The 25,024-nt window shown below is 39.3% G+C and overlaps 1 long non-coding RNA gene across 1 annotated transcript in view; it reads right to left on the bottom strand.

The window, feature by feature from the left end:
* Positions 1-275: 275 nt before the first annotated feature.
* LOC119697456 overlaps positions 276-25,024 on the bottom strand; it is a 48,646-nt gene continuing 23,897 nt past the window's right edge. The window contains exon 3 of the long non-coding RNA XR_005255851.1: positions 276-775. This is a non-coding gene — a long non-coding RNA (uncharacterized LOC119697456). The remainder of the gene's footprint in view (positions 776-25,024) is intronic.

Here is a 25,024-nt window from a genome sequence, read left to right as displayed (position 1 = left end):
TTCCTCCCATTTTCTCTGTTCTTTTTCCACAAAATAACACCACTTGAGAAATTATATGTAAGAGACAAGTGAATATGAAATACTTAATTCTGTAGAGTGCATTCTTTCCATGGATTATGTGACAAAATGTCTGAATAAAAAATACATGTCTAAAATAAACACAATGCTTTTCTCTCTTTTTTTTTTGCAATATTTCAATTTTTTTTTTACAAAAACAGTAAAGTAAGAATGCCTTTTTATACATGACATTTCACAATTTTTTTTTGCCTGGTGAATTGAATGAAATCTTCTAAAAAATTTACCGACCTTCATTTCATTTTTAAAAATCCTTTGACAATTTCTATTTGTGTGAGTCCCTGAATTAAGTTTCAACTGTCATTTTAGCCACATGGAACAGAGGAAATTAATTTTCATGTATTTCAAGACTCAAATGTGCACACAAAGCACAACAGACCAGCCTGGAACAGTAAACACCTTTTCAACACAGCACCATGCCCACTTTGTAATTGCACGGTTTTTCTAATGGATTCAGGAGTACGAGATAAAATATTGCAGAGCTACAGCTAGTGGGGTGAGAGAAACCAAACCCAAATCCCCCAAACCCCTGCATCAAAACCTTTAGTGCTTTAGGTAAAAGGGGATCCATTAAGTACGTTTCTGAATTAAATCCTACAGGGAAAAAAAATGTTAGGCATTGCTTTACAATTTGCCAGATGTTTCCAGGTTATTTTTCTCTTTCCATCAGAGTCAAGTTAATCATGTTCAATAGGCCACCCTGCAAGGGAAAGGAAAAGTAACTTCGTTAGACAGCTGCTTTGCATAAAGTGTTTGCTTTCCAGGAATATTGTGCAGCCTGGAGATACTGGAAAGTAATAACAGAATAAAAAGGGGGAGGGAAAATCTGCTCATACATCACCATCCTCCTGAATATCTCCACATCCCTCCAAAATGAAACTAAAGCTTTGTTTTAGTGTTAGGGGAGGCTAAATCTAAGTTCATTTACGACATTAAAAAAGCCAACTTGATCCACTGTGAAATACTGTCACCTCATCTTACTTTATGACTCTAAGAGTTAGAGTAGGGATACTGTCTGAATAGACCGTAACTTGTAAATAATGACTAAATGATAGGACAGTTTGGAAACAGGATTTGAAATCTATGGAGAAAAAAGTACAGTGACGGTGGCTTAGCTCAGAGTGCAGGAAAAGACCCTGCTTTCTAACTGACTTTTGTATTTTTAGTTATTATATTTTCCATCCTCCAACTACTTGAGAAAATATTTCAAGGCCTTTGATTACACATGGACAGATTTGAGACAAACTCACCTGGCAAACACATTTCTATCTGGGAAAACCCCCACATACATCAATATAAAAAATGAAGACATAATTCTAGTGCTGAAAACTTCCTAAGTTTTTATTTCATAATTATTGTTTTTAAAGAACCCTATTTTAAAAGAGACTTACCAAAACTATGATTTTATGACAAAATAATCGGAATTAAATTAGGCATATGGAGTCCCCAGTATAACTGAGAATCTTCATGCTCACCATCATCTACTTTTCTAGTTTCTCAGGCTATCTTTGGAAAGTTGACATTATTATAAGATTTTCATGACTTTATCCACTGATTGCAGATTTTATGATCATAGATATCATATTGAACTCTGACTTATAATTACCAAAGAAGGTTTACTGCATGTAGTGATTGCCATGCACAAGCAAACACACACATATATAAGTCTAGAGAGGCACATGAGGCACACCTGCATAAATATATTTACATGTATATATTTGGAGGGGGGAGGTGGTGGCATTAGTTAGTGAACATAGAACACATAGGATCCAATCTCTGAATTTAATTACAATCTCTTCTGTAGATAGTTTTGAATATGATCCCATGACCCTGACTCAAAAGAAGAAATAATGTTGTTACTGCAGAGAATGTACTGACATACATTGAGTCAGTAATGCATGAAACATAGAATTACTAGTGGTCCCAGTGGATACAGCTGAGTGTTAATTTTGTATTTATTGCATTAAATATTAATTAATTATTTAATTTGCTGCCTTACCACACCTAGGGGCAGCAACCCACCACCAAAGGGTACAGCACCGAGGGGGAACATCAGGGACATCTCTTCAAAATAGAAATCAATTTTCAGTCTTTGCCACTAGTTTTGTGTTCATTTAAATTTTCCTGGTTTCTAGTTTTTAGTCCTAATGAAGCGACTCCTGCAAGTGTGTGTGAGTGTGTGTGTGTGACAGAGTACAGGAACCTTCTGGTCTTCCTTGTGCCACTAACACAGAAAAATCTGGGCACATCCCCATGACCCAGCTGGAGTTGAAGGTGTTTTCAGTCTTCGCATACTTAGGAACCTTGGAACTTTTTCCAATAGAAGTGTAGGTCAGTAGGAGTGAATATAAACCTCCTCATTACTTTCAGCAGATCTCATCTAGAAGAATTGCATGAATGAGCATTTGAAAATGACTGTGCTTTACCCTTTTATCACACAGTCACCACGATTTACTTACTCCCTGGCAGGGACTCCAAGCTGTCTGCCTCCATAAATCAGCAGCAGTTGCCTTAGCCTTCTCCCAGAGGGTTCAGGTTGAGGTGCATGCAGGTTGGGATAATTCATGGGAAACATGACAGCCCCCTTAAGGATTTTTTTATGACTTGATAAATGCACAGATGTGCCAAGGTTTTTGTAGGCGAATGATACTTGGATGTTTGCTGGTGAGTGATTATGCTTTGATATAGATGTCCAGTCTCTAAAAAAGTGTATTTTTCAGGATATATTAACAAATGCAGCTCTTGCTTTAGACCACTGTTGTATGTTTTGCCCTCTTTAATCTTAAAAGTAGCATATGGACTAAAGCCCAGCATTTGTCAAGCTGACGTGGGAACAGACCAGACATTTATAAATCTAGTCCATAAGCACGTTTTCTCATGTTTTGTTTAATCTGATTGCAATTATGTTGTGCTGGGAGAAGAACAGTAGGAGTAAAACCCTAGCACCTCAGTGGCGCTAGGATCTGAGTGGGTCTGAAAATGTGAGGTAGAAACCCTTGCATTTGGCAGAGCTACATGGACAGATTTTGCACCAAATGAGCAACCTGCAGAGCACGTGTTGTTGCCCCCCCACCCCACACGCTTCACGCACACTTGTGCACACAGCATGTTCCCAAAGTGCCCCTTACAGCAGGAGCTACTGAAAAGGGATGAGGGAGAACCAGGACACATCTATTTCTGGGCTGTGAAGAGAGAGGCTGTGGCACAGACATCCTGCCGGGCAACCTGTGCTGCGTGAGGCTCAGCCATAATGTGCAGACTCATCCAGGGTGTTTGGCTGCTTACTCTGACTGCAGTAAAACCCCTAATTCACAGTGGCTACTTTTAACCTGGAGGTTGTTCAGGCACCAGCTTTGCAGCAGCATGAACCTCTGCCCTGCACCTTATCTCTTCCCCTAGCACCCTGGCTTCCCTGGAAAGACAGGAGCCCCACAGTGTTCCTGCTGGCATTTCAGTTAGGCACATGTGCCCATAGGTCAGTAGAGACACAGGCACTATTTCTTCTCAGGAACAATGGATGTAGTGAAAGAAGCAAAAAGACTCAAAAAAGGAGAGGTAAGGATATTGATTTGCTAAAGAAAAGTGTTACTCAGAGCCTGAGCTGGGATAATAGAACTGCAGGACACGTCCTTACACAAGGAGCAGCTATTCATGGTCCTCCTTGAGATGTATAGATTTAATGGCAGCTGTATCGCCTTCTAAAACTGCCTTGTGCTATGAGATACAGTATGTACAGTAAAAATAGCACTCTCTGCACAGCAGGTTTCTATTATGGGATTAACCAATTGTACCCACGTTGTAAAAACCTGCTAACGACTACCAAAGGCAAATCTCCCCAAAGCAGCCAGGCAATGAAAGAGACTAATGACCTAAATGAAAGAGACTAATGACCAAAAAGTAAAATTCAAACCTGAAGATACCACAGAAAATATTGCTTAAAAAGCTAAGGGTACAAAAGTGTGTGAATTATGCAATGAAACCCAACTAACAACATCCTTTGTTCTTTCCCCCATGTCCTATGCTACTACTTCTGTTAATGTATATGAGATTGTAAAATGCAGGGGAAAAGACAGCATGCAAAGTGTGTTTATTTATGAGTTCCATATTCAATGATTCTTCAGCTAAACCAGAAGAGGCACGGATGAGTCTGACTGAACTGGGGAGGTTATGCTAACAGCACTATATAGACCCCTAGCAGTCCCTGCAGCGACTGAAGTTTTATGCAACCCATTTACATAACTCTGAAAGAAATCAATTTCTTTCCCTTCTAGAGCTGACCAGGTCATTCATTTAATTAAACTTCAGCAAGTATAAAAAAAATTTGCTTTCAGTTCAAATGGTCTCATATTATATCTTTTTTTAGCATATGGTACCAGGCAGATTGCCAGCCCTGTATGGAAGGAGAAATTCAGCAATATGTTGCAATAAAGCTCTCTCCTGGCTCCTCAGTCAAAACTTACTTTCACCTAAAATATTCTTTCTTGCTCTTATTTCTAGGATCTCAACATAAAGTCATCAGCATTCATGCTGTAAGATTAGATTTAATGTGCTTCTAAAGCCTCCCATTAACCTTTCAGAAGGTCTGACATTTCCTGATTCACCAGACAACTAAGTCTTTTTCTATTGGGGTAGACAGTCTCTTCTCAAATCACTTGCATGTGTCAATAATGACTCCTTTCTTTCCCCACAATCTGGAGGAGAGTGGGGCCCCAGCTTCCTTGACTGAAGGGGGTTGCTGCTTTTGCAAAAGCTTGTGCATTAGCAAAGGCAAGGATGGAGAAATAATGTTAAGCAGCCTCACAATCAAAAGCTTCTACAGATAGCCTCAAACCCAGACATAGGTGGATTGGGTAGTAGATAATTCTTTATTAAGGTACTGACAGAAATGTAGTCTTTCAGGATGCATATGAGCCTGAGGAAAAGCTGCTATTATTCTTGAGTTTCCATCCCTGCTGAGCCAGCACCTGTTTGCACTTTTCCCTCATTCTGGTCAAGCAAAGATTCTCACTTAGCATGTAATAAAATGTTGTTTTATTTCCCCTATAAGCCAAACACATTGACATCATTGGATGTATGCCTGGTTTATGGCCTAAGGATTTGGCCTTTTATATATACACAATTATCTAGATCACTTTTCCCTCCTTCACTCCACACCCTCCACTCCCCTCCCACCCCCAGACTCATGTCAAAACAACAATTTTCTCAGGTCTATTTTTAAGTTTATATATGTGAGTGTCATGTGCTTGCGGATCTATTTGATTTCCTTGAGATATCGGAGTGAGAGAAATTCTTTACATTTTAGCCATTAGTTTGTTTTATAAAATTAGAAATTGCATGGCTTTGGTGAACTGGTCAACTTACTTGTCTCCCGCAACTACAAAATTAAAATATTTTCTAGAATCTAGATACCATTGAAATTCTTGACTGAGTTTGTCATATAGAAAGATTTAGCGTTTGACAATGGAGTCCCCATTGTATAGTATTTTTGGGGAAGGACAAGGAAATTTTGGTCTTTTGTCCTTGATTTTGTGTTTTCTTCTCACAATCCAAGATGGCTCTCAAATGGCTTATGATTTTTTCCACAGATGTGAAGTAAAGATATACTGTCAGGAATTTAGTGCCACAAAATCTGAAAAAAAGTAATATATTTTAAACTTGTTTGGAGGCCACACACAGCTTTTTTATGTAACTCATATGTTGGTTATAGCAAAGAGGAATCCCCTCCTTCTTTCCCCAATGTCAACTCTAACTAAAGCAATTGAGAGGAAGTAGTGTTTTCTCTGTTTTATGTACATTTATAGACATCTATATATCAATGTAATTATACAATAGTTTGTACCTATACCTATCAATATTGATATCTATATTGATATGTGTTTATATATGTATTTATAGATATAAATATATATATATCTTAATATAAATAAGCATATGTAGCAATATATTAAGAGCTCACAATAGGAATCACTACCAATGTGTATTCATAGATGTTGGTATCTATTTATACAAACTGATCTTGAGAGGTACTGATCCTTTTTGAGTTGCATATTGATATCAATAGGCATGAATGCCTATTGACTTGATAACTAGTACTGCCTATGGGTTTGAATATCTATTGATAGATATTGATACCTGTTGATATCAATACCTATTGGTAATGTTAAGAGCTCAATACTTAACAATACCTATATTATTGGGCACTGATATCTGTCAATACTTATATCTATGATATTAATACCTATTGCTAGCCACTGATGATATTAATACCTCCCAATAAGCATTGGTACATTTTTTTGTCAATTTGCATTGATACCTACCAACATAGATCCCTTCTTAGAGCAATATGATAGGCCTCAGTACTTATTGGTTGGGATACATGTAGGTGGGTACAGGTGTGAGTAGGTATTGATACAAATTTATGTCCAAATATCCATACCTGTTGATAGACCTACACACCTATTCAACTTGGTATCTATCTATAGTGATGGGTATCTATGTCTATTGTTTTGGAAGTTGATTTGGGTCTCATAAAGCACTATTAAATATCAAGAGCAATACCCTTTGATAATGTTTATCAAGAAGGTTCAAAACAGTGAGCAATTGAAATGTATCAATATCAGTAGTAACAATATCTATTTATATTTGTAGCCACTTGTACTCATTAATACCCTTTGGTATTGTAAACAATGCATGAGTATCAGTGTCCATGTATTTGGGTATCTATCAACAGGTAGCTGTCACAGACATATTTTATGAAAATACTTTTGTCAGGATTTTCTTCTCCTGAGAAGCTGAGAGGCCTCAGGAACAAAATGTAAACAACTGTCAGCTGCTGTGGAATACAACAGTTGCATCTTTGATGGTCTCATGTGGTTGCTTCTTCTTAATAACCAATCACAGTCCAGCTGTTCAGACTCTCCGGTCAGTCACAATACTTTGTTATTCATTCCACTCTATTCCTGTCTCACCTTCTGATGATTCCTTTCTCTCTGTTCTTTTAGTGTAGTTTTAGTTTAGCATTTTTAATATAATAAACCAGCCTTCTGAAACATGGAGTCAAGATGCTCAACTCTTCCCTCATCCTGGCATCCCTGAAAAGCCACAGGTAGCAGTATCAATAGGTATGGCTACCTATCATTACTTGTCAATATCAATAGCTGTTGATAGTCACCTAGGCCAGCCATTACTGACAGCACTTTCCATCAACACCTACCTGTATTGATAAGCAGAATTGTCTAATATCTAAGCATAACTCTCTAATAATTTTGATATTGATTTTAACATGAATTAGCATCAATGCCTACCAATATCAATATATTTTGCAATCAATAGTCATCAACAGACAATTAACCCCTATCAATTTTGATACGTATCAATGATAGGTAATATAGGGATAGATATGAATGGGTATTGATGCCTACTCATATTAATGGGCATTTTTAGACATCCATACTTACTGGTTTCAATGCTAATTTCAATACCTATATGTATCAGTAGCAATCAATATTGATACCTACTGATTTTGGCACCTATTGGTAACATAAGGCATACATACCTACGATCACCAGTAGAGCTACTCTTCATCATGTCTTAAAAGCTTCTTAAATTTCTAAAATTCAAGATGTTTCTTTATTCATCCCATACTAACTCCTTTGTTCAACCCATTTGTCTGACACAGAGAGACGCCACACTTTAGGGATTCCTTCTGAGAAGTTCTGTCTGCAATGAAGCCATGTTTTGCACTAGGGTCAAAATAGACTTCTTGGCAATGCTGCGCTGATAAGCCTTGATACAACAAGGAGGCCAGGGAATAGCCTTGTCAACAAGGACAACTTCCATAGAGTATTTTGATAATGCTTTAATGTGATGGAATAAAATGGCCTGATGGCCTGGCTCATATAGTGATGGATAAATTATTGATATGGACTACATTTCTAAGATATCTTCATGTAAAGACTTACGTGACAAATGCCTCCATGGAGATAACTCATGCATAAGTAGCATATATTTTCATTATTGATTTACTAAAAGGATATTATTGCCACTGCAAATGCAGGAAAATTGTCTCTATGGGTCAAATTCCATTTTAATGTTACTGCAAAGAAGGTAACAAATGCACCAGGGATTTTTTTAACCTTCTAATCCAGCCCCTAAGAAGAACTCTAGTTTAGCTGGTGGTTCAACTTTTCCAAAACCATACCCTAATATGTTGTGAGCTGCACTAAGTGTCTCAAGAAGAGAAAAATAAACAGAAAAGAGCCTACTCCAAACAACTTAAGCCTTAACAAGCTGGTGAATCGTGAAAGATGTTAAACCTTTCTTTGCTGGTGAGCATTTTGATTAAAAGAGAAAAATACAGAAGGCAAACACCAGATGATGCATCACATGTAGGTGCTGAGCCTGTACTGAGTGCAGAAAGTTAAATGCTTGTTGCTAATTTGGAGGCTCTCCCAACCTGATTGCAAGGACCCAGCCCCGCAGTCCTCCAGCAAAGGAGAGGGACAGACCCAGAGACTGCAGTCAGGTTCAGCCAAGAATCCAGACCATGAGTCACCTCCCTGGGGAGAGACTGGGACATCAGCCCATGGCCGGGCCTCATCAATGGAACCTGTGGCCAGGCAAGGCTGTGGGGAGATGAAAACTGGCATTGTTGCAGCACCACATCTTCAGAGACTGATGGACCTAGAGGGTTGGAATGGGGTTCTGAGCCATGGACAGGGCGAGAACACTCCCAGAGGGCTGGGTAGAGATTGTCAATGCTGGTGGTGCCCCTGGGACCATGACAGCGAAAAAGCACTGTCAAAATTGTCAAAAGCACTGGGCATATACCTGATATGCATCATGCCAGGGTTCCTCTACCAGAATGCAGAGTACCAGAAGAGTGTAATATATCACTTTGGAGAACACTTGCACACTTTTCTACCCATTCCTACAGAACCTAAACAATACTAAAATAATGTCAAAAGAAATCATCCTCTGCCTGTTGGATACTGGTAATACAAATTAAGGGTGAGAATTCTGAAAACTCCTCTGAGAAAGGATTACGCGCCAGCAGGAGCAGAGTCAGTGATGAGGCTATACAAAATCCCCACAGTGATGTACACATGATACTGCTGGCAAGGAATCTGAGCTATACAGCTTGTTTCCTTTCAGATCATGATGTTTTCCAGCACTGGAGAGGTTTGGTTTCTGAAATCCTAATTCTGGACCCATTATGGTTAAAACAGAGTGTGATAATCCAAGATGATGTAAGATATATAGAGTGCATTCAGATTGCAAAGTGACACAGACATGAGGAAAATAAATGCCTTATATATTTAAAATATATTTCAGCTCCCAACTGCCAAATTTAAGTCTAAACATGTGATTTTGAAATCCAAGCTATTTGAAAACATTTGAAAATTCTATGGTCATTATGAAGTATTTAGTAACTCTGTTCATTACCCAAAAAACCAAATCATTATTTAAAAAGTGCTTAGCTATCTAAACTAATCCATCTAGATTTTGGTTGTGTTTTCATACCAGTGATAATATGCTACAATACATTAAAAGGTGTAAGTAAAGCTTTAAGAAACTTGTTTTTTCATGTACCTAGGCCAATAGTTTTCTACCTTTGGAAGGGCCACTTCTAAGGGTTAGGAAAAAGTAGCCAAGGAAAGAAGAAGCTTCTATTTCTAGAAGTTTTATATTTGCTATACAGAAGATGTACACTTCACAGAAACACAAAACCAGTAATAGGGGGGGTTAAGGACAGCTCTTGCCAAAAGATTATTGCACTGTTCTCCAACATTTCCATATAGAAACCACTGTATTTTTCTCCTAGGAAAATTTCTGCAGAAATACAGGGGCATTCTTTCTTGCTGTTCAAGTGACCAGTTACTCTGTCCATGCTAGCTAACACCAGCATCACCCATCATCTCTGTCTTTGATTACCTGTATCAGACCCAGTTATTTCTGTGGTCAGATGCTCAGCACAACCAGAGTCTGTGCTGCTATCACTGAAGCTGGGTTTTGCACCAGGACTTCATGATCTAGGTGCTGAAGAAGGCAGCCCAGGTGGAAGTGTATGTAACCCAGGGGCAGGACTCCAGGGACTCACAGGGCATTGGCATCGTGGTCTAGATGACAGCTTCCTCTTCAAAGCCCATTTCTCCCACTTTCTCATGGCAAGAACAAGGGTCTTCTGCCAAAGCCAGGACCACAGGGGATGTGAACTACCCAGAGCTGGGATACCTTAACAGCAGCATCTCTTAAGCAGCTGTGCCAATATCACTGAGAGTGCAGAGGCAGACTTGAGCAAGTAATCCATACTTTCCCTACATGGAAATGAATATAGGTTAGTCAATAAATTGACTTTTTCCTGGTAAATGATTTAAAACCATGGAGTGAAGGTAGGCACATGAACTCCTGCAGGAGTTTAGGCTACGACTGCTACTGCTACAAAAATTCTCCAGATGAGGATTTTAAGGGATTTTTTTCAGCAATTTTTGTATTGGAGAATGAAATAAGAATGAGAACTAGTTTTTTCTTTATTATTATTAATTTGTGTAGCTGGCAGGTGCTTAATCCTTTGCACTTTAAAATACAAGTGACTGAAGGTGAGAAGATGCTATAGGACAAAAAGATTTTAGTGGAAGAAGAAGACAACAGGCTACACTGTCAAGGGGGATATCAGCAGACCCTCTAGCCATTCTGCTTCATTGAAGCAGGTGGGATGCATGTCTTTTCAACTCTATTTCTGCAGCTGTGTGTTAGATACATAAACACATACACTCTTGGGGATTTTTTTTCAATTTTAAAATATTTTTAGGTTTTTTTTCCTTTTAGGTTTGTTTCCTTTTTTTTTTTTTTTTAAGAAAATAAAGGAATATTTCCTTGCCAACTACCAATACACTATGGACTAGCAAATTAAACTGTAAAGTCTCTTAGGTCTAGATTAATTCTAGATAATTTTAGCTACATAAATGAGACACCGTTTATGTGCAATGACAATTTGGGTACCCTCTGTTGTCAAGACAGAGAGACAGGATACCTCTAGAGGACACTTAAGTATTAAAGTGGCTTGAGATCAACCTTTAGGAAGTGTCTGTTTGTGTCAACTAGAAGTAGAAGACAAGTGGACGAGCCATAATCTGAATTTAGGTGCCTTACTTAGATGCCTGGAATCGGTTGAGTTGATTCCAGATGTATTTAAGCAGGAAGATGAATAGAGGACTTGTGAATGAAAAGCAAAAGGACAACAAATCAGTACAACAGTCAGCTTTTCTTTCTAGACTCCAAAGGTCACTTCAAAGACACAGAGAGGAATAAATAAAAAAATATTTTAAAAGGCTGAAGAAAAATCATTTATAAAATTCCTTCAAGCTAAGACATTTAACATAACAGTCACAGAAAATCAGTTCTTGTTTCTTTGCTTCCCTGCTTTGTATGGCATCCTCAAAAGGACATTTGAAGTTTCAAAAATAATATTTTTTTAATATTAGGTGGATGATTAAAGACACTGCTAGTGGAATCAGAATTTTTCTCTCCTTCTAAAATAATGCAAATGTTTATTTTACAAGAATCACCTTTGGCATGATGGAAATCTCACTGAAAGTAATGGTAATTGTTCAGGTTAGACCTTAATATTCCATGTATTTCCATAGCTTTTCATTTAATTATGCTTCTTTTGAAGCTCTGTTATTAAAGAAAATAAGTGCTACCTTTCAAACACAGCTTGAGTAGTGGCAAGGGACAGGGGTTCTCTGTAGCATTAATTTTTAATGTATTTTCACTCTTAAGATTGACCTTCCATTTATAAGATAAAAGTACGTTTGAGACAAGGAGTCTCCCTGAGTTATTAATAGCTTATTTAATTATTCTCCTTTCCTTGGTAGTAATACTTCAGAAGGCTTTCAGAGAAGCTGCATGAGCATGCTGCGCAGTACTCAGAACATGCAGACATTTGTTTTATTTGCCCATTTCTCTTGATTTACCAACCTGTTTTAGATGTAACTGCCAAACTCGATTGATGTCTTTCATTTTGTGGTATAGAGGTGAAAAGATTACACATTATCCTCTGAGGCTGGCAGTGGCAGAAATTAGCCAGGGTCACATTTCCAAAGCAAAATTTAAAATCCAGTTTAAAAGCAGTAGAGCTCCTCTCTTGGAGCTGCTTTCTCCTATTTGGGATGTTTTTGGCGGTGCCCAGCACTTGTGCCTGAACAGGAGCACTCTGACTTCTCCTGTTGCCAAAGAAGGAGCTTGTGAGCACAGTAAGACCTCAAGACCTGGCTTTCCAAGGATGTCTGGTCTGGTGCTGAGCAAGCCAGGGAGGAGGTGGTGGTGCCACCTGCAGAGCCCTGAAGCTGTTGGCAGCTCTGGGATAACAGCACATTCTCATGCTGCCAGTGATCATAAAAGCCAATTGTACTGAACAGGGCCAGACCACTTCCACCGCAGCCTCAGGTGGAGGTTGGCTTGGTCCAGAGAGAGGGGTGGACATGAAAAAAAGCTGTTCTGGGTACTGCTGTGGAAAGCAAATAAATTTGCCCTATGATATTTTCATTTATTTTTATTCAAGAGAAACAGATGGGAGTGGGAGAACAAGCCAAAACCAGCTTTAATTATTACTCCTTTGAAAAGGAATGTGCATAGGGACTTATGCTGCAGTAATTTGGAATCAAGCTGGCAGTAATACCTCTGTCTTTAAAAGATCCCCTAGTACTTGTTCCAACAGCTCAGTCTATTTTGCTTTTAAACTCCTTCACCTACAGCCCAATACAATTCCATTACACTCAGGCTCCTAAATCCATGGAAGGATTTTAGAATCATACAGCTGAATATGTTGCAGACATCATCTGTGGGGGCACTCAGGCAAATTTCATTCAACACTGAAATTTGTTTTCAAGATTTGACAAAGACTTTCCTTGTATCTGGACAGGCAGATGTATTACCATTGTGGAATTTTCTGACTTTCAGAGCAGAAAGATGCACCAGGATAGATCTGTGCATAACTACAGATTATTCCTTTCTCTAAATGAACTAGTTCAATCCAATGAAAAGAGAAGCCAAATCAATTCAAATTAAAGTTTGTCTGAAAATACTTCTACTTACTGTACAAACCTAATATTTTCTTGACTGCTGTTTAGGAGAGATATCATACTGTGATACCTAATGAAGCTCAGATGCAAATTATTGAAATAACATAGAGCAATCAGGTGGGAATTGAAAATTCAGATTGGTTCTGTGTCTGCTGAGAAGTCGTTATTAAAGAAAAAATAATAATCCATTTCCACTTAGTTACTTGGAGACATTAAACACCACACGACAGAGATTATTCACATTTCACTAGCATCTAGGACAGCCAGTCTTTCTAGTAGGAAATAGCCTCCCTATAGATGTATCTAAACAAAGATCAACTTAAGGCACCTTGAGATGAGATGCCCTAAAAGAGAACAAAAAGCTAGAAAGCTATTTAAAAAAAAGCTGATTAAGTCAAACTTTCCAAATTCCAGTGTCCCAAGTCACAAGACTGACTCTCCTCCATGCTATAACAAGAAACTCAGGCTGAATCATACAGATTATACAACCTTTCCTCTTGATGTTGAGCAGCAATTTCAACTTTCCTTGTGTTGGTTTTTATTTTTGTCTTTTGTGCTCTAATAGGTGTGTGCATGGATTTGTTAGCCTCTGTCTTCTGAGGCTGCGTCCCCTTTCAGCTGCTCATCTCCTGGTTGGTTTTTTAGATCATATGTTTCAACATTAACATTATGCTGGTTGCCTGAACGCCTTGGTCCTAAGCACCGGGAAAGCCAGACTGGGAAGATTGCTCAAGGGAAGGCAGCATTAGTATCCTCTTCCAAGAAGCTGAGTAACATCTAGTTTCATAGCTTTCAGTGAAGGAGACCTTGCATCTTCCCAAGCTACTCCACCCCTGGCAGGATCAACCCATATACAGTGTACTGCTCCTACTGCATGAGGTCAAGGCTGCTAATCTATTCTTTTGTTGAAATTTAAGAGCAGGAGATGCAAGAAGCTAACAGTGGAGAGACTTGTAATTTATATCCCACTCTCAACTCACTGCAATAAAGACAGGCCAACAGTGCAGGAGGGTTTTGAGACTTGAAAATGAAAACTGGACAGTGGGATTTACTTTTCTATGGTGGTTTTAAGAGACCAAAAAGAGTCTACAATAGGTGTAGGCCAAATACTAAGTGTCTGTCTGCTCAAATTTTGATTGCAGTGAGAATAGGTTTGGATAAAAATCACAGGAGTACTTCAGGATCTGGCCCCATGTAGGGTGTTTAGGGGAGACTGGTTGTCAGCAATTGGGTCAAGCCAACAACTTCTGTCTACTTGAAATAAAGTCATTATTCTCAAACCCACAGCAGTGCCTGCTCCTGATGACTGCTGCAGTCACTGATTGAAACCAGAATTAGCCAAAGTCTTTCTTGGTCCCTGCTTCTAATTTAACTTCCCAGCCTTGTTATTTCTGGCTGTAAATGTTTTTATTTTTTTACACTGAGAGAGAGTTCAAAGTTTTTAACTGATTGTGCCCAACTAAGTTTTCTAGCCAGGAGCCTGTACTGCTTCTTGAACTTGAAAATAATTGGTCCAGTCAGGGATTTCTTGAGAAACATTGGATAAAATGCTCTGTAGGCATTTCAGGGGTAATCATAGGCTAACCTGTCCCAGGATACTTAATCTGTTAGATCATATTTAATATTTTTATCATGATAGTATGCAGAGGCCCCAGCAGGACCCCCAGTGAGACAGAAATTTTAGAAATGCAGATGTTTACATGGTCTCTTTCCCAAAAGCTAAAATCTAAAAGAAGCCTATAAAAAGCATATTTAGTGAAAAACAATAAACCCGGTACAATCGTCACTGTAGTGAATAATCTTATTTGCTTGTAATCAACTTTTGTTATCTGACCAGCAATATCCAGCTTGTGTCAAATCAGCTAGCAAAGAAATGAATATTTCTGCGCAAAACTCACAGGAAACATTGCAACACCACTTTTTTTGCTATACTTTTGGATAGCTGCAGTTATTCCCTGTTAAAATTATTAGTAGTCTAAATGAATGAGATCACCTACTGAATAAAAGCACAGCCAAGCCACACTCATAACATGATCTCATACAGGCATGTCTTCAAGAATGCCCCCCTGAGAGTTTTCAACAATTGTTCATCCAATTGTTGTATGTAACCTCTGTTCAGAAAGGAAATGTGGCTGACAAAATCAACTAAAAAAAGAACCCACTGGTGCCAAAAAAAATATTAAAAAGTGTTTGTGCCTGGGTATTTTAATATATATTCTTTTCTCATCACCAAAAAAGAATCCCTTCATTTTAAACAAATCTACATAATGCTAATTTTTCACATACAAGGGCCATTCATTTATTTCAGTGGGGGCTCATGAGACTAGTTCTTAAATAAGTTATGCATGAGTGTCTCCATGCCCTAGAGCCAAATATAGCAAAACATTCTCTCGTCTTATGGCACCCATATAGTGCAGCACTGTCTGCACAGCTCCAACACCAATAATATTTTTGTCTCATCTACAAGGCAAGAAATCACTGTTTTTCAGAAAGAAATGGAGGAGAGGGAAACATCCACCAGTTGAAGACAATTTTGGTGCAAGCCAGATGATTCTTTGTCAGATTTTCATAATTCATCATCCACTTTGAAAAAGTCCCCCATCTGCATATCTGTCCTGAAATACAGAGGATTATAAGGGACTTATTTGAGAGGAGCTGTGCACTGGAGAGGGCACTTGAACCAGAACCACCAAATCCCCAGACTAGCCTCATAATCACGAGTTCACCCTTCTTCCCAAATCTCTGCCAAGGAGATCACCAGGAACTCAGACATTACACAACATTGACTTTCTGTCTCTTTGAAGAACTCTGATCCTTGCAAGCAGACATTTTCTACCCAAGAAAGCTCATTGCATTAGTCTGTCCCCTTGCCAGATCTGTGCAGAGGCTAAAGAGAATTTTTGCTGCACAAGACAGAGTGAAACATGAAGATGTGGTTCAAATGGAAAGAGTAAGTGGTCAGAAAAAAGAAAAGAAAATATGGGGAAAGGGGGAAAGAAGAAAACAGGGGATGGATGAGAGCCAAAGAAAAAGAAACAGATGCTGGTTTTGTGGCAAGGGTTTTGAAAGCCTTTCTGTGAGGACTAAGTGTATGGTATTACTGACATTTAGCACTCAGAAATGACACTACAGTTGGTAAGCACCTTTGGACAGCAGACAAACATGGTACCATGCAAAATACCTCACAGATTTTTAGCAAGTCTGCTTAATGATCTTTTATTGTCTGAGTCATAGATCCCACTGACAAACTAGTATGAATAGTCAGTGCTAGTGTGAGCCACTAGCATGTTTGCACAAAATGCCACCAACGATACTGCACTTCTGAAGCACAGAGATGAGTTTTCCATTCAGTTAGATGGTCTTCTGGACAAAATAGTCTCCTTACACTCTCTCCAATTCAGATTTACAGGATATCACTGAAAAACAGGTGTTCTGACACTGTCACTGGCATTTTGAAAATCCTTTTTTGTTTTTATTTTGGTTACTGAGGGATAATGCCAACCAAGTGTGCCCACACTTTTTTAATGTTTTTGCTAGCAAGAAGTTACCTGACAGCCATCCGGAGTGCGACATCCCCCAAAACTTAAGAACCATGTAAAGGGACAGGTACAGAACAGTGACACAGGAGGACCACAGAGCTGCAAGTCTCCAGTCACGTTTGTTTGCCTGGCACACGTGGCAGAAGGGTAAATGGGCACGCTTGGTCTGCTAAACCAAGCAAGGGAATCTAACAGAGAAAATGAATGGGGCCAGGTGCTTTTTATTCTCTAACATATGGCATGAAAAAACCTTCTTGTATGCAATTTCAGCATTTCTGTGCATGCGGGAGAAAAAGTCTGAATTTATATTTAACTTCTCTTGAGCAGGACTGACTGCCATTTTCACTTTTTTTTTCCTCACTGGAAAAAGTGGGCCTGGGCCTGATTCTCAGCTGATGTAATCTGGCATTTTGCCACCCAAAGCAATGAAAGTGCATGGGCACAGGGGAAAGACAACAGTTTGGCCAGGGACCTTGAGAAAGCTCCGCCTCTAAGTGCTACCACAGACTGACATCCATGCTAAGCAAACAGGATGTCCAATTTTAAATCTCTAACAAGCCACATCCTGTAAACTGCATTCTACTCAGCTGACCCAGGAGATAAAATGGTTGGGACTGATCCACAGCCACGATAAGCCTGGTTTGCTTAAAGTTACAGCTGAAAATGCCTCCTGAATGGAACTTTACTCTATTCCACCTGCCTCACACCCCACCTCAGGCAGGCAACAAATGAAAACGGTAGATCAGAAGTGAGACTGTTGTCCCAGCACAGCTCAGATATTCCTGGTGGTTGTGTCCAGGACATCACCAGCCCCAGAGTAATCATCAGTCTTACCCTTCACTGAACCTCATCTTCAGATAGATAACAAAGAAGGGGTTTTCCTTCCAGGAAAAAAAAAAAAAAAAAAGCCTAAATGCAAATATCCATTTGCAATGAATTAAGAAGATTACAAAGACCTGCCAGCTCATAGCTGTTGGAAGAGGCAGTTTGCTGGTGTTTCACTGCTATTCCACTCTTCATTCACAACACAACTGCTATTAAGAGACTTTCAAAGTTCATCCAGGTTGTCTGAAGCAATCCTGGCTAACAAACACATGAAAGCTATGCGGAAACATTTGTTGCTTTCACGTTTATAAACCTGTATCAGTGATGCCACAGTACTCTAACGATTGACTTTAGTCCTTAATTTTCATTCACCAGAATATCTGCAAATATGTACATGTGAGAAGCTGTTAATCAGGGTCCACAAAAGCCAAATAATTTTGACTCTATACATGTGCGTGGCTGTGCCTTGTGGCTTAAAAGGCATATTCTTTAATGCTATATGTTACTAGAAACTTTGCATATTTTTTTATACTAGGAGAAGAAAAGTTGGCATAATCCAAGCATGACTAAAACTGAACAAGATGCACTTTTTGGACTATTCTCCTAGACATAATATCATCACAGCACTCTCAGCACATCTTTTGTTGTTCATTTACTTGCAAGACTGGCAGTACAGGCTAAAGGCTTCTGCTGTACTCTAGTTTAGTCTGAAAGCCATCTGCCCAGCAATGAGGAGGCTGGCAGAAAACTCTTGGTTTCTGACTGCCCTCCACTACTCCCATCTATGAAGAGACAGTCCTGCTGGGACTGATGGCAGAACAACCCAGCCGAGACTGCTGATATCTCATCCATGAGACAGGCAGAAAAAGCGGGATAGGGAGGATGAAGGATCAGGTTGAATTTTGCTTAACTCACATATTTGATCACAGCCAACCCAAGTCCTCAGAGCAGATGCCAGTCCCTGAGAGTGACTCCACAGCATTACCTGTAAGTATATTTTAATTGTACAGTGAATTGAGACTTATCTGGGGCAGGTAAAGCAGGCCTTAGAGAAAAGTCCTACTGCTGGATTAGTCCTGCACCAGTATGGATTTCAGCAGGTTGGCTGGTGATTCGTCACGCTGCATTACTTTGTGTACTGCTTTATAAATTCATTTGTGGCAGACTGTGGGAGAATATGCCTGTTCTTCGTAGGCCCTTGTGTGCAAGTGCTCTCAGCTTGCCAGCACAGTAAATTAAACCACTGGTGGAAAGACACAGATCCTACTCTAGAAGATGAACTCTTCCAGCTGTTAATATAAGTCAGATTTTGGGACAGGGAGCAAAAGGGAAAAAAAGAGGGAGATGAAGGGTATGAGACTTGGTGGAAGGAATTTTGGCAGTGGGTTTTGCCCTGACAAGCAGCAGGGTTCCTTGCTAAGGAGATCACGTACGCTGCATGCAGGCCTGGAGTCATGGAGACAGCTGATGAGAGTTTAGGCTTTGCCAGACAATAGCATTGTAGTACACACACCAAGAAAAACTCATCAGATATGAGTGGAAAAGTAACTTTCTGGAGAATTCCCTCATGGAGTCCTTTCTGAGCCTTCCCACAGCATGCTAGCACATGTGCAGACACATGGACAGAGATTCCTCTTGCTGTGAACAATGTCAGTGGGTACCATATGCTGTAGCATATTCCAGAGTGTCCACCACAAAGTATCTCATGGACACCGCAGCTCCTGAGCTCTCCAGCATTCCTGCCTATAAGCTTCTTGTTCAGCCATTCCCCAGGAAGAGACTCTTAATCCTTAGTGAGGTTAACTACCATTGGAACAATGGTACTTATAGAACTGAATTAGGAAAGGAGGAATGAGCAGAAGGTGCAGGAGGAATTGAGCACAGCCAAGAGATGGGTGCCCAAATTCTACCAAATAGCATTTATGTGAGGGGATTGTACATTGCTTTCCATAGGTTTTAAGTACACGCCATCAAAAGCAACCTTGTCTGTTTTAGAAAAGACATAGCCAATAGGTCAAGGGAGTAGATCTGCCTAACCCTGCTGAGATATACTCATGGTGCAAGGTCTAGTTCTAGGCTTGAAGAGAGACCTCAACATACTGTAGTGGGTCCAGCAAAACAACCTCAATGATAATTAAAGGATTGAAGCATTTTACATGAGCAAGAGGGGGCTGAGAGTGCTGGGACTCTTCAGCCTGGAGAAAAGAAGGCTCAAGAGGGGATTTTATACAAATGTAAAAGTATCTGAAGGAGAGAATTGCCAGTAAAGATGGTGGAACCAGACCCTAAGTAGTGCCCATATATGGGACAAAAGGAGGTGGACATGAGCTGAAATACAAAGAAGTCTAATTAAATGTAAAATAAAACTTTTTTTTTTTTTCCTGTAAGGATGGTCAAACACTGGAAGAGGTATCCTGGAGAGTCTGTGGAGTATTCATCCTTGGAGATATTCAAAGCCCAAGCTGATGTGGCACTGAGCAACCCACTGTATTTGACCCTGCTGAGTGCAGCAAGGTCAGACTGGATGACATCCTAAGGTCTTTTGCTTCTGAAGCTCTTCTGTGACATTCTGTCCTTTGAAATAAGGACAATGGTGCTAAGCCAGCTTGTCTTTCCACAAGGCTATTGGAGTGCAAGCAAAATTCCATAAGTGTACAAGCTTTTTCTTCATCACCTCTTGAAGCAGCAGTCAAAGGAATTTGGTGTCCTATACTTGGATTTTAGCAAGACACATAACAGCTTGGCTATCTTTACCAGCTATCCTTCAACATAAAAGCCAGCATGCTTTATAGCCAATGATGTTAGCAAACCTGTACTAAGGAAAAAAAAAACAATTGCAGAATATTTCCAGTCTCAGGCCAGAGGCAGGATGTCCAAGACTGAATCTGTCTGAAAAGTAATTTCCTTCTGATGTAAGAGACATTCTCTTTTTAATTCTCCCTCCTGCAAATACCATTGCTCTCTTATTTACTAAATAGGGCCAAATATCAGCCAGCAGAGAGTGTCCAATGTGTCCCACAGTAAGTATCAACTTATACCCATTGTGGAAAGCTTTATGCAGGTCTGTAGAAAATAAGTGGCTCTTAAATAAATGTTTCTAGAAACAAAATAATTCTCTCAGCAATATCTTAACATTTTCTATGGAGGGGAAAACCAAAAAATCCATGTCTATAATATCTCCACTGAAAGTGTGCAAAAGGCTATGCTACAGTAGAGGTTGCTCTCACTCCTTGCTCCCTTCTTATACTTTCATATCTACCTATAGCATGGTAATGCAGTTGTTTATTTCTCCAAAGAAATTGTTGCAAAATTGTGTCAAGTGTCAGTTCCCTCAATGGTGTCTTAGCTGACACTTAGTTGTGGGTGCCTCTACCCTCACAGAGCAGAATAGGGTTGGTTCAGGAGTGTTCCTTATATAAGGGAATCAGGAAAATTTGTCCTTTATTCTCTCTCTGCTCTCATAAATAGGTGATCTGTCCCAAAACATCCAACTGCAGGTCTGTCAGCCACATTGCATCAATAGAGGGCTTGTCTGGCCCTGTAATGGTTTCAGGTTGGCCTAAGTACAGCCCAGCAATTCCTGGTAAAATGCTTCTCCTCATGCTATTTTGCTCTGCAAGCTGCTGGACTTGCACTTATGTCATGCCCAAGGATGGCACCACAGCCTAAAAAGAAGGTAAAGCTGAAGAGCCCTGTGCTAACCAGAAGGTGTCTGCTCCTTGTGAGCTCAGAGTGCACTTTTTAGCTTTAAAACCATTTGATGGGAGGGGATCTGAGAAGCCTCCAGGCCTCCAGTAGGACTGAAAGTTGTGGTAATCACAGGGTCTGCACTTCTCTTTGTGCAGGCAGCAAAGAAGGAAGATACAAATGCAAATGAGGATGTATTCTGTGACAAAGGAGACTAACAGCACCCAATGTCTGGCTTGTACAAGTGATTATTAGCATCTTTTTTTGTGCATTTCCAAACGCAGAATAGTTGCTATTCACACAAATGAATGACAATAAGGTTTACTGCTTATTATTTATATCATTCATTTCTAATATAAACTATGGAATATAGGATATAGGGAAATATTATAAAAAATGTTGCAAGATTACCAGAAAAGCAGATGAACATTTCTCATACAGGAATATAGAATAATGACAACTATAATAAGTTTGAAAAGCCCCAGGTAGTATGCAAACAATGAAATGCTACAAAAGTAATAAATCCACAAGGTTATTAGTACAAGAACAATGATGCAAATGGTTTCAAGTCTCATTTGGCTTAGAGCATTTTCTTCTAGGTCAGTGATTTGAATAAGAGGTAGGCAAACAATGCAGAAGACTTTGTGTAAATATTTGTTTAATGTTTTTAATGAATTCACTTAGCTTGTGTTTATTTTCCACTAATATTGTAGTACAGTGGTTCCCAATCTGTTGCATATTATAGAAAGCCTGACGCTGTCAATGGGGAAGATGGATCAACCAGGCCATACACCCTTGTCACAGTGAAAGTGTTCTGTGGCAAGTTCATGAATATGATTCATTTTAAACAAATATTGGCAAACTGGTCAAAGAAATCCAATTCTGTATTTGTTCACATAAGAATTTGTACCATATGCTTTGGATATAGGAATAGGATACATTTATTCTGTCCAGGAACAAGCTTGTACACTGAATCATCACAAAGCCTGGGAATTAGTATTTCAATTTCAAATATTCAGAAAAAGAATGTGATTCACAGATATCTGCTTTTACTGAGAATTATTTGAAATAAATATAGGAACACCAATATTTCCACAAACTATTAGTAAAAACAGAAAGATGCAAAATACATTTAACAGCTGATGCACAATTGCTAACCAGATATTATATTACATTTTAGTTATTACTTTCAATACACTCTGTTCAAAAATGAATCCTAATATGCAACGCCTGATGGCAAATTCACAGACATCTATGGGAAAAGTTTACCTCAGCTTCTACAGGAATAGTCTTGCAAAAACAGCACTGCAAACGCAGTCTGCACTGCCTGGCAATATAGCAAGGACGCCATGGGGAGGCAACAAACGTCGCTTAAATGTTTACTCCCCCACTCTTTCACAAGGCCCTTGGATAACAAACTGCTGAAGCACCAGTGTTAAGTAGGACTTAGGAAGGCAGGGAACACGGGTAGTGCTGTTCTAGCAGAGTGGCAACACACCTCCTTTAAATACATTATGTTGCTCATACAGGCTGTTACCAGGCTAACATATAATAAATTCTTCCCTTTTCCTAAGGCAGCACCATTAAATTCAGTTTCAGGTTTAGCAATGTCCAAGTTCATTACCCAGCTTCATCCCACCACCTGTCCTGTGGATTCTTGCCCAACAAATTTCCTTTCGGAATTTCATCTTTTCACCATCCAGTGTGGTTAAGTTTTTGCTGGGAAGTGAATGTTTCCAAGGCTGGAAAGAAAATGGTAGTGAAGTTCCTGCTAAAATAAATCTTGCTGAAGCCAAGGATACTGGAAAATGAACGACTAATGTCTAACCTACTATGTTGGCCACAATCCTGGGTAAAAGAGCTATAGGAATATCCAGAAAGCAATAATCTAAAAGATACAATTCCAATCAGGATTTTGGATGCAGAAACAGTAATAAAACTCACCCTTCCCATAATCACATGCAATTTATTAACCACAGTGGCTAAAGAAAGCCTTTTGTTTCTGTGTTGTTATGAGAACTGCTGTGGTATAAGCATGTATTTTAAAAGGCCATTAGTTGCTGCTAAAACATTGATTTCTCAAATACAGGAATCCATCTCTCAGTTTATGAAACTACAAGACTTTCCCAATTTTAAATAGTATTTTTACAGACTATAACAAATCTGATGATTGCCAAGAAAAGATAGTTCAGTATATTTGGAGACTAGCAATTCAGAAACAGATGACAATATAAGGAACTAAGTATCATCCACATCATGACAAACCTACCACTCTTTACAAAAAAATCCCATGTCTTGTAAATTATGTCCATCAAAAAAATTCCAGGACTTTACTTCATTCTCATGCAAATTCATGTAGAACTCATGCATGGATAAAAATCAGTAGGATTTTGCTGAGGCATGGCACTATGGAATTGATAAATGGCTTGAGGTGTATTTGGGCAGGTAACTAGGACACACATGTGCATATCTGCATAAAACTAACACTGAAGTACATCAGGCTGCAATTTGGGAAAGGCCAGAGTCAAGTTGATCTTGGAAATTCCAGATTCAAATTTCCTGCCAGGTGAGCAGGTGAAACCAGATGACTACAGCATTTCAGATATTCCATTCTCTGGAAAGCAAGTATGTATACATATACATATAAATGCATGCAGTACTTCTATCTGGGAAAAAATGAAGTTACATTTTGAATGAAAAATGCTATATTTACTTCCAAACCTCAAGGGCTGTGAAAGAAAGAATGTTACAACATCACAGACCCTTCCAGAAAGCCCTTCCCTCCTCTGGCCCCCACCAATTCCTACCCAGATGTTAGAGTGCTACCCTCCCATAGGAGAGAACAGTCTTTCCCTGCTTTCTCTCTGTCTTTGTAATGGCTTTCCCACACTCTGCCTTCTGTTTTCTGTTCCACTCCTCTGGGACTTGGACAAGACAATTATCTGGTCTTCAGACATTCCAGTCTCATGGTCCTTGTTCACCAGGTTGCTTTTCTTTCCCTTTAACCTCCCATTATTGACACAATTTCTCCAGCCTGACAAGTCCTATCCACTTTAGTCCTAGCTCTACTCTTCTTCCTCTCAAATTTTATGGTATCTTTTGCCTTCTCCTTTCCCCAGTTTGCTTCTTTAAATACTTTTCATACCTCATACTGCAAGACCCTCTCCGATCAGACGCCTTTAGCCTCTGGGTAATTGTCCATTTCTTTTCCCAGGAGACCGAAATTCCACCGATCCAAACTGTAGTTCTTGCTATACCTTTCTCTTGCCCCATCTCCCAGCTTCTGCGCATTCCAGCATTTTTACCACATTGTAGCACTGTGGTCATGAGATAAATGCCAGTCACCCACAGCTACCATTGGACTATAATTAATGTGGGGGAAAACTTCAGCTGAATTAATTTGCAGTAAGTACCCTGAAAAGCCTGTTACATTTATACCCACTAAATTTCTAAAGACATTGAGTTTCAGGATGACCTTACATGGAGGCGAGGAAAGGCAGATTAACTCAAAATTCTGCTCCATACTATAATAATTGTTAAAAGGAACATACAGGCAAAGCAGGCAACACAACAGATTTTACCCTAGCCCTGTTCTAGGAAATGCTTGAGCATTCTATTAGAACAATAATCATAAGAAGTGATAATAATAGATTTTTGGATCCACTGAACATAGAACTTTTCAGGCCGCAAAGTAAAAATTTGAAAATTTAGTTACAATAAAATGACTGTTTTGCCATGAGCAGTGTTTGGCTTACCAGCTTGGGCACACTGGTCATTGTGTGTTTGCAAGTATGGAGTTTTAAAAATTATTTTTCA

The sequence above is a fragment of the Motacilla alba genome, chromosome 2 (assembly GCF_015832195.1).
Source record: "Motacilla alba alba isolate MOTALB_02 chromosome 2, Motacilla_alba_V1.0_pri, whole genome shotgun sequence".
Taxonomy (NCBI): Eukaryota; Metazoa; Chordata; class Aves; order Passeriformes; family Motacillidae; genus Motacilla; species Motacilla alba.
This window is presented reverse-complemented; position numbering and strand designations above follow the sequence as displayed.